At 31.6% G+C, this 14,389-nt stretch overlaps 1 pseudogene; it reads left to right on the forward strand.

The window, feature by feature from the left end:
* The first annotated feature begins 2,678 nt into the window (after window positions 1–2,678).
* On the forward strand, window positions 2,679–3,226 carry LOC122583299 (annotated as a pseudogene).
* The last annotated feature ends 11,163 nt before the right edge of the window (window positions 3,227–14,389 follow it).

Raw genomic sequence — 14,389 nt, forward strand, 5'->3', positions numbered from 1 at the left:
TGAATAATGACATTGTTTTCGAGATTCTCATTTATGCAGTATATGAAAATTGGTTCATTTTCCATATATACAGTCTAATAGACAATATGTACTAAAGAAAGCGGAACAAAGTTTATAGCTAGTTTGTCATTGCCAAAGAACTCCTGAGCCAAATCTTGATAACTTATTGGACACTTTTTTTAACGATTAGATACAGATAGTTATAACTTATAAGTTCAGACTTTTCAAAAAAAATAACTTATAAGTTCAGGTATTTTATTGTTTGATTTATTTCTTGTTTCAAACAGGAAACTTGTGAGGCAGAGGATGGCAACCCTGTGCAGAAAAGGAAGAGAGGAAGATCACCAATATTAGAAGCTAAGAGACCAAAAGCTTTACAAAAAGGTACAAGATTAAATGACAGATTAAAACTTGACGAATGGGGCTGATACAACTTACCGTTCTTGCATTTAAAATTATAATTACAAAACTATACGTATATTAATAACCCAACTTTAGACTAATATAATTTCAGTTGCTGTAAAAACTTGACTCCTGACCATGTTATATATACTTTCTTCAACTGTTTCCTTTTTAACTAGTTTATTTCATTTTATCCATATTACTCGTGAGCAATTTATTGTTCCTTGAATCTACCTATTTTCACTTGAATTTGTTAAAATTGTCCTCTCTAGCTTGGTTTTAAAAGGCGATAGGCGCACAAAAGCGATAGGGTCCATTTCGGAAGCACTAAGCGCAAAAGCGGCGAGCTTTTCGTACGCGAGGCGCACACTTATGAAAAAAATCATAAATTATCTATATAGTATCTACAACACATAAAATACCAAAACACCATCAGTAAAATACTCGTTTGAGTCCGACTTTGATCAAATTTGGTTTTTGAAAAGAAACTCTCAAAAGATTGTTGGTCTTGTCGAGGAAAAAGAGAGAAGAGATCAATCTTGTTGAGAAAGAAGAGGTAAGAAAAAAAGATTTACTTATTTATAAAAAAAATCATCTTGTGTACAAAAAGCTCACGCTTTTTAGTGCCTGGGTCTGACAAAACAACCCAAAAAGCGAGCGCTTTTTGTACACCCTACACCTTGGGTACCAAAAAGCTCTAAGGCTTGCGCCGCTAAGGGCGCGCTTTTTAAAACCAAGCTCTCTAGCTGAATCATATATTTCTCTACATATAGGGATTGTCATGAGTGATGGTAACTCTTTCTAATTTTGAATTTTCCCTTTGCTGAAGGCATTATACTTTTTCACGTGGACTGGGACTGGTCCATTGGATAATGAGTCAAAACATGTTTGGGATGTAATGTGTTGAATATCGAGGCTAAGGTCGGGTTTACTTAAAATTACTTTCTAGTTCACGGTTATTACTTCTAATAACAAACCTAACCTTAGTTTGATTAGAAAACAACATCTTTAGAACAAGAATCTGGATTCTTTGATTAAAGTTATATTAAGGAGGTTGCATGCGATAACAGTACAATGCATGCGACTTTGAACTTCTTTGTCCCATTTGACCATTCATTACAAACTAATTGTATTTTATTTAGAGATTAGCGCTGAGACCATCTTTATTCGTGAGACCACTCATGACCATCAGCTTTATTATTTCATTTATTTGTAGCAATCATGACCATCCATTTTACTCATGACCATATGTGACCAACTTTCAATATCTTTATTGTTCCATTTTACTCTAAAGCTATACTTAGTAAACAATGAGGACCATTCATGAAAATAATATGACTACGTCTTATGAAAAATATGGTCTTGGTGATTATTTTCTTATTTGAGTTTGCCTGGATTTAAATGACTACATCTTTTAAATAAATATAATCTTGGTGATTTCTCTTAATTATACCAATCCGAGTTAATACACAATCTCAAACGACCCATGCCACTAATAAGTAAATGGGTCATAATTTCCAAATTTAGTTGTGACCAATGTGCTTAAGACTTGTAGTCCTTGGCATTATCTACGATGTAAATATTCATATTAAGTTATGGTTGACGTAAATATATTCAACTAACATAGAGTAGTGTAAAAAAAACATTTGTGGTTGAAAATCCTTAGTAGTAAGATGCATGTAAATACTAAAGATGCATTTGAGTAATAATTAAGATGCATGTTACCATTAACATAAAATGTTGATATGGAAAGAAATAGTTAAAAATGTATGTTTTCTTCTCGAAACTGCATGTTAGTAATATATAAGCTGTGTATTAGTGTTTCGCACACTTCCCATTTCAAGGGGATTCGCACAGTAAACTGGTACTCCAACACTTATTCCGGATATCGTGATCTTGGATCCAGGTTTCCACTTTCCTGTTTTCGGAACTGCGAGTCAATATGCAGTGTTCGTTCAAGATATATATAAATTTATTATATCTGAATGATATGATGAGTGCTACGAATAAATGATTTAGGAGGTAGTATCCCTTGACAATTGCCGTTTGGTGGCTTTCGACCCATCTCATTTGTAGCTGAGCTTTTCATAAATAATCGTTTTCAGAATAACCCAAATTGACGGGTTCTGAAGTAAGTGGGCAGACCTCTGGTCCCAACAGAGAAACTAACAGTATATCTTTTTTTTTTTCTTATTTGTTTATCTAGGAATTGAAGTTCATGTTCTAGACCTCCTGACCAACATGATGAACCAAGTGGTGCTCTGAATAACACCATTATGAACACCGAATATCAGAAAGTGTGGCCTTTTAGCAAGCAGTCTGCCATATGGGCTACTATCGAATCTTCGGAATCATATCGCCAACCACCTCAAAAGCCACACTGTTCGCCTCTGAAGAAAGTTAAAGCTGATTATCGTGAAGGTTTAGCTATCTCGACATTTGAAAATTTGTAAAGATACAATTGACTGATCCTGTTGACATAATCACGGACAGTTTTGAAACTTTAGTTAACTTGGAGACGCATGGGTTTGATGTGGGTGTTGTTCGAGCTCGCTTAAAAGAATTGCTGTCTCGGAAAGAGAAAGTAGGTCAGCTCAGGGATATGGTGAAAAACTATGAGGAAAAATTTGAAAAGTGTAAGGAGGAGATGAATCAACTTGAAGTGAGGATTAAGAAGTTGCAAATGAAGATGGAGCAGAATGTGATGATGAAGAACAATAAGAATGAGAAAGTTATGTCGTTGCAATCAAAGTTGCATCATCTTTCTAAACAGATTATAGACTGTGAGCATGCTTTTAAAAATATTGCAGCCACCCCTTTATAAGTATGGTTTTCCTTATTTATTTATTTATATTTTTTTTTTTACTTCTTATCCAACTATGCTAAACTGATAATATGGTAAACTTCTTGATCTTTGTTGTAGTGTTTTGGTACTATATGTTAGAATATGATCACGTAAAATGAACGTATGTCCGGAAAGTATTTAAATCTACGGGGTCACACCTCAACGTGAATGTAACTATAATTAATTAATATATTAAATGTAATTTATTGATTAATTTGATCACGAAAAACTAACGATGGTCCGTTAAAAGAGTTAATAGTTAACGGTACTTAACTAACAGACTTAACGAAAGAGAGTTGGAATTAGGAAACAATTTGGAAAAACCCTCTAGAATGTTCTAGGGGGGGACGGTCGATCAAGGGGTTCCAAAACCCTAAACTTGGTCATCAAGTTTCCTAAACAGTATAAATAGAGACCTAATCTAATTGTTTTTCAACACACAATTCATTAGGTTTTCTAAAACCCTAAAAATCTCTTCTTCTCTCTCTCTTGGTTCGATCGACTTCAACAAAACAAAAGGGTTCCGGGGTTTTTGTTTGGTTCGAATTAAGGAGGTAGCAACAAAGGGTTGTTCGGTTCGAGATCAAGTACAAGCATACATACATTCCAACGTTATGTGTGCAATCGTAGAGAGGTTTAATTCAAACCTTCTTATAAAGGTTTCTTGCTTTATTCTCTCCAATTTAAGGTACACGTTTTCTATCTTGGTTAATTAATTAACTACATAGATTTAATATTTCGCTGCGTGCTTTGTGTTTTGATTTGATAATAGTTATATAACCTTACAATATATTGCTTTGATTTGCTATAGTAATCGGTCCGGTTGTGTTGATAGAGATGACATTCTTGCTGATTTCTTTTTAGTGATTTTGATTTGACGCACGACACGAGTATAATGTGCAGTATAAAGAGAATCAAGAACAATGAATTTGAACAAATTCAATCCATTGAAACAATTAAGAACTTGTATGCCTTTTGACTATTGCAAAACAACAATACACCAAAGAAATTCATCATCTGCAATAAGTTTCATACACCTATATAAATTGATTCAAGATCTAAAATGGGGATTAATGAAAATCACTTAACCCGAATTATAAACTTTTTAAGGTTACACATTTTGTAGTCTTAGAACATGTATGATTCCATACATTGATTAGCACATGGATATAATCGGTGTATAAAATAGGGGTAAGACCAAATTATGGTATACGAAGAAGCAAAAATGAGATTAGAGCGAGCACATCGTGTCTAACACGACGCGGCACGAGACGAACACGATAAGACACGAACCTCTTAATGCCAAACATGAACACGATATGAACACGATAAGACACGAACTTGTTAAGGCCAAATATGAACACGGCAAGACACGAACCTCTTAAGGTTCAAGCGTAAGTGGGTGAATAACAATTTAGGTTCACACTTGCAACATTGGAACCGATATGAATCCTTCATTTTTGCAAAACTAGCCACACAAGCAGAGGCGGAGCCAGTGGGGGGACTAGGGGGTGCCTAGGCCCCACCAACCAACCAAGTTCTCTAGTACCCCATGGCTGCCGCCATTGATGTTTTTACTTCCCCGACAGAGACATTTTGAGAGAGATGGGACAATGGGTAGTGTTTTGTAGTAGAAAAGGGAAGAACAAACAGATCATAGCTTAGTTGGTAGAGCAGAGGATTGTAGTTGTTAATTGTTGTTTGCTGGTGTTCTGTTATTAAAAGGAAAAAAAAAGGCAATAGCCAATAGGGATTAAAGATTAGAGAAGGGTCAAGTATTGGGTTTCGTGCGAAAAAGTCATAATGTCTCTTTCTTCTCTTTTATTGTTATTTAAACTTTTTTCTCTTTTAATTGATATTTTATTTTATCGTCAATTAGTTTTTGAATTATTTTGATATAGTTTTTGATTTATTTTGGATTAAAAGTTTGAGTAGTTTGATTTGCTTATAATTCCATGATTTACATTATCATATGGAAGTGTGTAGCTTAATACATTACTTAATAATTGACTAGTTGTATCTTTATATTAAAAATTGATTTTTTTTTATTTAAAGGCCATCTTAAAAATTGATTTTAGACTTAGATATTTATAAAGTCTTATAGAAAACATTTTTTTAGAAAAACGATGTAACCAATTTTGTTTTTTCTTAGACTAAAAAGGAGCGGGGATAAATGTCATGTGACGCCAAATAGGCAAGAGAGTTTTTGTGGGAAAAAAGGGGAGTGGGGCATATTTAGGAGTGGGAGGATAAATGTCATGTGTCGTTATATAGATGGTAAATTTAAATTTAAAAGGTAAAAAGTTTTTTTTTTTTATTGATTGTACTGTTACAACGGCTGGATTTTTTTGAGAGAATCAAAATTTTGGGCGAGAAATATTTATCGCCAAAAAGGGGGGAGGGGCTTAATCGGCTAGGGAGATTGGTGTGGGGGGCGAAAAAAGGGACGAAAAAGGGGCTTAATCGGACCACTCCGTATAGCCTTAATTACCTTTAAATAGATTAGTTATAGTTATTAATAGTTAAATATTAGCTCGTTTTGGTTGGAAGTGTAAAAAAAGGGTGTGTTTCTTAACCATAGACCAACTTATTAAATAATGTTTAAATAGCATTTTAATCGTTATCGAGCCCCCGCCAATGAAATTTTCTGGCTCCGTCTCTACACACAAGTGTTCTTCGTCCAAGTCCGGAGCAAGACAAGATGGCACATTGTCTTGCGTGGTAAACATCGTACTGTTGCTACTGATAATGTTGTTGATGGGGCTGGGAGGAATATTATCGGGTTGACAAGCTGCCACCATTTTTTAAATATTCAATGGCGGAGATTTTGATCGAAGATCTGAACAAGCTAACAAAATGCTTACATTAATGGCTGAACAACCTTGAAGTGAAATGCAACAATGATTTCTGAATCTACATGGGATTCAAGGTGTTCATGATAACCTCTGTTCGACCAAATTCCTCGAGGGGTCATCTTTCCTCGATCTTGGCATATACAACTGCCCATTTTGTCACTCTACAATTAATTCGGAAAAGCATAACATAAAACACATTCTTAGATTCATAGCATGTCAAAATATTATATGACCAATATATCCCATCTAGCACAAATAAAATATTTATCTTTATATACAAACATATTTTGACATGAATAAAATATTTATCTTTATATACAAACATATTTATCTTTAACCATCGGGTTTTTACCCGAGTGGCCAGGGGTGTTTCATTAAACCTGCTATGCGGGGTCCCAGGGAGTTTACTCCAAGGTCTCGAGTTCGATCCTTGGTAGGTTCTCCTCAACGGTATTTTCCAATAAAGGAGGTGGTATGATGAGAAAAACTATTTAAGATCCGCTTAGTGCAAGACCCTTTTATTGTGCGATTAGCACACATCATACCCGTTTGAGGTAAAATTTACTTTGTAAAAAAAATATACAAATATATTTAGTTCACAAACTCCAGGACCAGAACTCTTGAATTGTAAATTTAAAAGCAGACGGATTTTTCTATTTTAAAAGGAAAATGTTTAAAAAACTCTAAAAAATTTAGTTTTCAATGGTAGTTATAAATTGGAAATAGAGTGTTCTATTTTTGATGAAAATTAATTTTGTAAATTTATATTTGAATAAGTTTTTTGTTTTTGCTTGTCTTCTTGAAAATTTATTTTAAATAGTTCATAATTTTCTCAACTATGTTTCATTTTTCGTAAATTTTATCCGAAATTGAGTATTCCAAACTAAGAATTGATGTCATAGTTAGGGACACTACCGGACACAAATCTCATATCAGATAAAATAGGCATAGCCATCCGATCTCATCTTATACAAAGACCAGATATTTTCTTTTAACCATTTACTTAAAAATTGAAAACTACCTCTTTACTTAAATAGAGATAAGATCTATATACATCGTAATCTTTTACATACACCATCTAAATATTGGGACACAAAACCCATAAAAGACGGCTGTGAACATTTCCTTTTCCTTTATAAATAAATAAAATGATATATACATGATATGTAATAGAAAAAGAAAAATAACTAAAAGCTCTTTAAAATCAACGACAACTAGATACAATATTACAATTTGATTCTTGTATGTATTTTTGCTTATTGATAATACTTGTTATAATATTTGTTTAGGGAGGAGACTTTTATTCTCTTTTCTGAAAGATATCATCAGTTAGCTAGGTGCATGTGGTTTATTTTCACTATTTGTTTTGCATGTAACATAGTCGGCTACCGCTTTGTTCTTGTTCCGTCTATAGCTCACTTGTATATGCTTTTCGTCATTAAAGAACAACGTGAACGTAATAAAAATAATAAACTTTAAATTGTCGTATAAAAATAAGTTAAAAAGGCATTAAAAAAGACATCGGTCATGATCTGATAGCTAAAGATGCCATCACACAAGGTTTTATTATCAGACTAGATTTTGGGTCCGTGTCTAATATACGAGGCTTACGACGTTATCAATATTAGATTTAAATTTTATTATAATTTAAAATTTAATGTACTACTTTGAGTAATAAAAAATTGATAAATTGATATACTTTGAGTTTTAAATTGAAATATTTTTTTAAAATAATTTCATCGAAATTGTTTTCGGTGACATGCTTAGCGAAATTTGAATATTACAAATTATAATATGTACTTCAAAGTTGTAAACAGTGACATACTTAACGATATTTGACTATTAAAATATCATAATAGGTCACTGTCATTTAATTTGTTTTATTTTTACATATGACGTATTACATTTTTAATTTACACTATTAGAAATAATGTTTTATTTTTAGATGAAAGATATTTTAAACATTTCAATTAAAATATGTCAATGTTATATGTTTTTCCTATAATGAATTCTATTTTTATATTTTTTGTTTTTTTATATGGTCATGATAGTTACTAAACTCTTAAATAAAAAATAATAGTATAATTAATCTTAAAATTTTATTATATTTACATTAAATTTTATTTATTTTAAATTAATTAATTTTATACTTATATGCTAAAACATATCATTAGATATATCTATTAGATATTATTCTATTGGATATAAGTGAATAAATTTTAGCTATTATTCTATCGAATATATATTAGTTATTATTTATTTTTTATATATTAAAATTAGTGGGTAAAAAATGTAAATTTGTGATAGAAAACAAAAAAAAGTGTAAATTAAAATCAAAATTTAAAACAAAAATCAAACTTTAAAAAATCAAAAACTGTGATTGATCAATAAGGTATTATAGCAACTGTGCTTTAGTATAATAAAAGATTTCAGTTTTAAATTTTATTCTATATTTTGTTGTTAAGGTTCACCTAATTGAAGAAAAACTTTAGGGATGCTTTCCTAAGAAATCCGAAGTAATGGAAAAAGAGACATATTTAGACGACTCATATGTATGTTGTCATTTTTTAAGGTGAATTTGGCTTGAAATTTCGTGTCGTGATTCGACAGTAGAAGATCTAGCATATGTCGTTTTAATTAGGTCCGTGCTAGAGATATCCTTGAAGTACAATTGTCTATTTCAAATACCCGATTGGAGAGGGGGACCCTTACTAATCCGTTCGAGAAGACACGACAATCTAAAACATGTTCTACCAAAACCAAGTTTTGATAAAGAAACTTTATATGTTCTCCTCAAGGATTGAACACGAGAACTTTTGAATGAAGGGTGATCTTTCAACCATTGAGCAATTGTCAAGGACATATGTATGTTGTCATAAGGTAGGGAAATATTAATGAGTAAAATCATAATGTAATGTTAATTTTAAAGGGATATGTTTATTTAACTATATTTAAGGTTTTAATTAAAAAAATTATGATTCCAGCCTTATCAACTTTTTTATTAGCTTTATTTCATTTTCGGATTTTTGATTAAAATTTAGGGATTAGTACATTAAAATGTAAGCAGCTTTATACGAATTATTATAGTGTGTATCGAACTTCAATAATGTATATTGTATGTAATGAACTTTCAAATCCTATACATTGTATGTATTCGTGTATATGTGACAACCATATAAACTGCCACTTGTAAGGTTTTTATTGATCGGATACATACAATGCACATAATTTAAAAGTTCATTACATACAATGCACGAAGTTTGATAGACACTTTGACAATTCGTGTAAAGTTATTTGCATTTTAAGATACTAATCCCTAAAATTTATGAATAACTAAGAAGAAGAAGTCTGCTCATAAGCCAGAATCGCCAAGCTCAAACTCATATCTAAGGGCATCCCCAATGGGCATTTTAAAAAAAAGCTAAAGTATCAATATCTCTATATATAATAAAAGAGAATTGTCTTCTAAAGTTATTTTTAGAAAAAGTATTATGTGACATGTCTATATTTCTTTTCAAAAGGTTTTATTTTATTTATGATGTCATATTTAGTATTGAACATTTTTAAAAATAAATAACCCATTAAATACTTATTTTAAATTTCTATTTTTGATTGGAAATGTCTTACTCCAATAAGTATTTATATATAAATATTTTAAATTTCTATTTTTGATTAGAAATGTCTTATTATGTTTTATTAATGCAATAAATATTTATATATAAATATTATATTTCCAAACTAAGTTATAAACTTATAATGTATTAAATAACAAAAATTACATATATTTTTCTTTACATCTTATTTTCGTTTTAAATATTATTTAAAATGCTCGAGTTAAACCCGAGTTGATTACCTATTTATTAAATATTTGCACATCCCTAATCCAGTGTACGGATGCCTAGGTTTCACACTATCCATATTATTAAATATTCGAACCTAAAGTATCCATATTAACAAATCGTACAATATTTCAAAATATCACGTTACATGGTACAATCACCATCTAGACAAACTTCCACACAATCAATGAAAAAAAAAAATCACTCTCGTTGCATTACATGTATACTACGCTATCTGCCTAAGCATTTAACCTTTTGGAGTAACGGTCATATTTTTTTTTAAAACCAAACCTCGTGTATTTTTTTAACTTGGTATATGTAGGATTCGGATAAATGTTCCAAATTTAAGTCTTAAAAAAAAAGGTAATGGAGGGAAGTCTAGTCTTATACTACAATTGGATACCCATTGACTCACCTCGTATATGAGTCACATGATGTCGGTACAATACCTTCATTCTAACCCTCACATGATCTGAACACTCCGAAGGATTGAACTCGCATATTTAAACTTCACATATGAGTCTAGAATTCATTGGTAATAAGTACCATTAGGCTAACTCATTGTTGGTCAAATTTAAATCTATCATAATATTACATATGAGTCTAGAATTCGTTGGTAATAAGTATCATTAGGCTAACTCATTGTTGGTCAAATTTAAATCTATCATAATATTACAATAGATAATTAAGTATATTTTTATTTGTCAATCCTATGATAATCAAGTGTTCGTGTGAATTAATATTTAACTTAGATTTGCTAATGAAAAGAGCTCAACTCGATAGTGAATCATGGTTTCCCCACATATCTTAAGTTCGACTATCTTGAAGTATAAATTTTTCTTTTGAATACCTGTAATATAGTCCAATATTTTTTGAAATCAATTCTTGACCGACTGTTAAAAAAAAACTTAAAACCTTAGAAACTTTTATTATTATTACTATCGTAATATCATTCACAATGAAGCTAATGAACACTTACAGTTTATGGTTACTATTTAGATTTTATCATATTAGATCCCGTTAAGGTTTTTTTTTTTGTTTTTCTTGTCTTCTTGCATAGTTTTTTTTCTTTTGTGTTATCTTCTATTGGTTTATCTTATAACCTGCATCACCATTTAGATTTTGTCATTTCGGATACCGTTTGGGGTTTTTGTTTTTGATTTTACTTGGTTTAATTTTCTCATAATTTTTTTGTTTTTGTGTTCTCAACTAACATATTGGAAACTTCTATTTAACATTTTGTTTTTCCTTTCTTTTTGCTTTTAATGTTTCATTGCACAAACTAAATGTATGTATTTGATAGGGTTTAATCATTGGATATCCAATGTACTTTTACCAATGTACATGGTTGCCTATTAAACTGGTTTATTGATAGGTATCACCCACAAACTTTTTAAATTTTTACATGATTAATCAATTGTGGACCTATTACCTGCTATAGCAGGTTAAATGCATTTTTTTTCAATATACAATTAGTTATATTTATCGTAAACAAAATGAACAAAGTGAACAATTTTACTCAGTTTTCATTTTCTCACACCCATATGACTGAATTGAACGCTGCTTGGCTGCTCGCTACTACTTCATTCTTTTAAAACAAACCCCAATATAAATGAAAGAGGTTGTGTCATGTTTTTGGCTTTTCATCACATTTGCCCACCAACCAAGGTATATTTAGATCTTCATCTTGAAATGAGAGAAGAGAATATTTAGATCTTCATCTTGATTTGAAAAACCACCAGATTAGTAACAACTAACCTGGTCTGTCATCATCAACATAATCGTTTCACCACCACTCTCACTATCATCACTGTCCCACCATTACTGTCGTTATCATCATCGTCCCACCGGATCTAACAACCGTTTTTCCGGTGACAATGGAGGTAATGGGTGGCCGAAGCTTTGTCACGCAATCAAGATGGTCAACAGTCAATGCCGTCGATTAATGTTTTAATCCAACCAAAACCCCATTTCGAATTTCGGATCTCCGTCAACCTCCGCCGAATTTGCCTAACAACCCAAAACTTCAACGGTTTATCTATATATACATGTTGACTTGTATGGTCAAGGAGAGATACACACTTGGATCGATTAATTTGGGCTTTGGTGGTTTTGGAGGTTAATTAGAAATAGTATTGTTTCTGGAATTCTGGGCTTTGTGATACTACTAAGTTCTGTAATTTTTGATGAATATATGATATCAATGCTTTAATTAGAATTAATGAATACGTTAATTTGTTGAAATCTCAAATTTTGTAATTTTATTTTCTGTTTGTCTTTACATTTGGATCCTTAGTACAACTTAATCATTAGTTTGTCGAAGGAGATTTTGATTATGATGAAATTGATACATGGATGTGAGAAAGAAGCGAAAGTAATAAATTTTAGAAAAGAAAAATAAAAATAAAGTTTTAACATGTTATTATTTAAACTCCTATATAAAGATCATGCACTCTCTCAAAATAGAAATAGTTACTCATATGTCATATACGAAATTACTAAATTGTCTCCAAATAAAAACCCATTATGGAAAGAGTTTTATAAATTACCAACTTTGCCCCTAATAAATTAATCTACACCATAAACCCTTTATTTTAATATTTGACACTTTAAGCCCTTATCTTCTAAAACTTTTCACTATCACAATTACATCAACCTACACCACTTGACACCGCCACCACTACCAACAGTACCATCACCGCCACCACTAGATCGTCTTCTACACTACCGCCGTCGCATTGCGCGGGTACCATGTTCGTAGGTCATTAGTTAATATTTGGAGAAAATTACATTTTTGGTGCCTCAACTTGGCAACTTTTGCACTTTTAGTCTCCAACTCAAAAATTGCAGCTTTCATACCTAAAGTTTTGTGTTTTTTTAAGTTTTGGTACCACGTTCATACGGTGTTAAATTTTGCCGTTAACGCCCTCACGTGACAAACACGTGAGGGGTGTTTTAGTCTTTTGACCCTCCTTTTTTTTTGAGAAAATTACAGTTTTGATACCTCAAGTTGTCAACTTTTTCATTTTTGGTACCTCAAGTAGAAAACATTTTTTTATTACACTCTATAATTTTCATCTCACACATTAGCATCAATCAAAAAACACACACTAAAAAATCAACACACATTCATATGTATCCATGTATACCTATATTTCTATATCATACTAAATCCAATACATAAACATGCATAAACAGATTCAGATTTCTTATATAAATCATACAGCACTAGAAAGGGTTGCCAACTATCTCCTTCCCCACCATGCACCAGATTCCGATCTAATCTCGTTTGTAGAAATTATATCCATCTGTAACAGATTCCGTAAAGATCTCGTTTGTAGCATATTCTAATAGAAGAAGAGGGTAATTTAGGGGTGAGAGGATTCAGATTTCTTATTTGAATTATACACCACTAGAGAGGATTTTCCGGCGACATGAGTTTTTTTCGGCCATCGATTCACCAATGCATTCAATTCCTCCACCATCACCCGTAATTATACCAACAACATATAATATTTCAAGAATAGATACACACCATTGGGTGTTTTTTTAGGAGCCGTTAAAAAATAAGAATAAATCATGTGTGTTGATTTTTGAGTGTGTGTTCTTTGATAGATGCTAATGTGTGAGATGAAAATTGGAAAGTGTAATAAAAATATGTTGTCAACTTAAGGTACCAAAAGTAAAAAAATTGACAACTTGAGGTATCAAAACTGTAATTTTCTTATAAAAAAGGGGGTCAAAGACTAAAATACCCCTCACGTGTTTGTCACGTGAGAGCGTTAACGGCAAAATTTAACGCCGTATGAACGTGGTAACAAAACTGAAAAAAACACAAAACTTTAGGTATGAAAATTGCAATTTTTTGAATTGGAGACTAAAAGTGCAAAAGTTGCCAAGTTGAGGTACCAAAAACGTAATTTTCTCTAATATTTGGTCAATCATGTAAAAATTTAAAAAGTTTGTTGGTGATAAACTGATACATATCAATAAACCAGTTTAATGGGCAACCATGTACATAGGGGAAAACACATTGGGTATCTAGTAATTAAACCCTATTTGATATTGCAAACTTCTTGATGTGGTTTTCTTAATTTTCTCGCACACACTTTTTGTTTTTTTAAAGTTATGTATTGGTTTTACACACGTTTTCTCTTTTGGATATTTAAGTTGGTTCAACGCATGTAAAGGAAACTGTTTCCACACGATAATTGGTGCCCGCAAAACCCCCTAGTTATTATTATAACAGGGAAATAGCTACTTGCATAATATTGATCACACTTTTCTTTTTCGTGAAGCACCCTATATATAAAGTAAACTTTGTCGATACCATCTGTTTCGCCTTTTGCCATGCCTATATATATAAAGTCTTTGCAGCCATACATTTATGAGCACATACACACCGTGTCATGCTCATAAATTTTCCTCCAACTTTTATATCTTGAACC

The sequence above is a fragment of the Erigeron canadensis genome, chromosome 9 (assembly GCF_010389155.1).
Source record: "Erigeron canadensis isolate Cc75 chromosome 9, C_canadensis_v1, whole genome shotgun sequence".
NCBI classification, from domain to species: domain Eukaryota; kingdom Viridiplantae; phylum Streptophyta; class Magnoliopsida; order Asterales; family Asteraceae; genus Erigeron; species Erigeron canadensis.